Source organism: Montipora capricornis, chromosome 10 (genome assembly GCF_036669925.1).
Source record: "Montipora capricornis isolate CH-2021 chromosome 10, ASM3666992v2, whole genome shotgun sequence".
Lineage (NCBI taxonomy): Eukaryota > Metazoa > Cnidaria > Anthozoa > Scleractinia > Acroporidae > Montipora > Montipora capricornis.
The window spans coordinates 37,459,700-37,461,545 of record NC_090892.1 but is presented as its reverse complement, the minus strand read 5'-3'; positions in this window follow the sequence as shown (position 1 = coordinate 37,461,545).

Genomic DNA, 1,846 nt, shown 5'->3' with positions numbered 1-1,846 from the left:
TTTTTGGTCGTAGTACCACTTTAAGGCTTTCTGTATTTGAAATTGAGTGCTCAAGTCTTTCCAGTCGAGTTGTCTAATTAAGCGGTTAGCATCATAGCTAGAAAAGGTTAAGACGCGAGCGGCACGGTTCTGAAGCTTCTGTAGCCTGTCAAATAACGTTTTACCACAATTACCCCAAACAGGATTGCAATAGTCGAAATGAGATTGAATTAGCGCATTGTATATCTTATGAAGAGTAGGTGGAGGGGCAAAAGGTCTAATTCTTTTTATTGCTCCTATCCCGGAAGCGACCTTTTTAGATAATTTATCAATGTGTGTTTGCCACCGTAGATTTTCATCAATAAATATTCCAAGCGATTTAACAGAGGAAGCGTGTTCAATCGGAACATTATCAATCGAAAGCTTAAGTGGGTTCGACAAAGTTGTCAATTTTTCTCTGGAGCCAATTAGCATAAATTCAGTTTTAGCACTGTTCAAAGTAAGTTATGAATATAAATAAGAAACAAAAGGGGGCCAAGGATTGTACCTTGCGGTACTCCACATTTAAGTGAACAGATTTACAAGATGCACAAAGGCAAAGTCACGTGCAAAAGTGCGAGGACAGTGCTCAATTCAACTATCACGTCTTACGTCAAAACGCCCTCGACAAACTTCATCGTCCCTTGAACCAACCTTGCAGCACGTTCGTCAACCAGTCCCATTCCATTCATAGGGACGCCAAGGCCTACACTCTTGGAAAGCACCACACCCACAAGGATTACCGTGTCCAAACGGGTCCTGGATCAGAAACACCAGCAAGACCTATCCGTACGGCTACAAACGACTCTCTGATGACGACCTGGGCCTTCTTAAAGGCCTCATTTCTGTCTTGTTTTATGACGTCATTTCTCGTCTACCATCTTGTGCACGAGCCACTTGAATCTGATTGAAACCACGTGATGATTATCTATGCATTTATTCAAAATGGCGATATTTGGCTCTTAGCTAATCAGAATGCTCGATTTTTTTTAAAAAAATCCAACAATCAGAACGCTCCATTTCCAAGCATCAAGACCGGATTATATGGGCCCATATTACTACTCCTCACATAGCTTAACATATACTGCGTACGGTTGGAGGCCTTTACTGACACAGCGGGCAAGAGTTCAGTTCCAGTTCTATACAAACTAAAAGCACCTTGCTCTCCATGCACAGGCATGTCACGCACATAATTGTCGCCTTCCATTCTTTTTCCATAAACATTGCTTACGCAACTGTTCACCATGACACTCGATCTTGCTGTAGGCGCTTTTGGTAGCAATCGAGCCCTACTCTCTCTCTCTCTCTCTCTCTCTCTCTCTCTCTTTAGATTCATGACTGAGTAATTGCTACTCATTTGCCATCGCAAATTTTAATCATGCAAAAATACTTAAAAATGGTTTTAATCGATATGTAGCGAATATTTCTACTTTCTTTGTCGCAGCAAAGCTGAATTTGCGATAATGTGCTTTATTGTGAAGTTAATAATGCACCTTTTTCATAACTAACGTAGGAAATACTCAATCTTAGGTACACGCCACAAAAATAATAAATAAAATCTTGATTTTAGCAGATTCTAAAGGTCTTTTAAGAAAAGATAATTGCTACCAAAGACCTCGTCAATCTGAAATATTTTTTACTCTTTGCGAGGTAAATTTTTTTAGAAGGTTCGGAAATGTTTTTCTTTCAAAAAAATTATTTTTTAGTCGTTTATAAAGCAATTTTTGCGCATAGGGTCTGCGCTTTGAAAGAGGAATTGCATCCGTTTTCGATTAATTCGATTTATTGACTTATTTTCCATTTATTTACAAAAACGTATTTTGTAGCA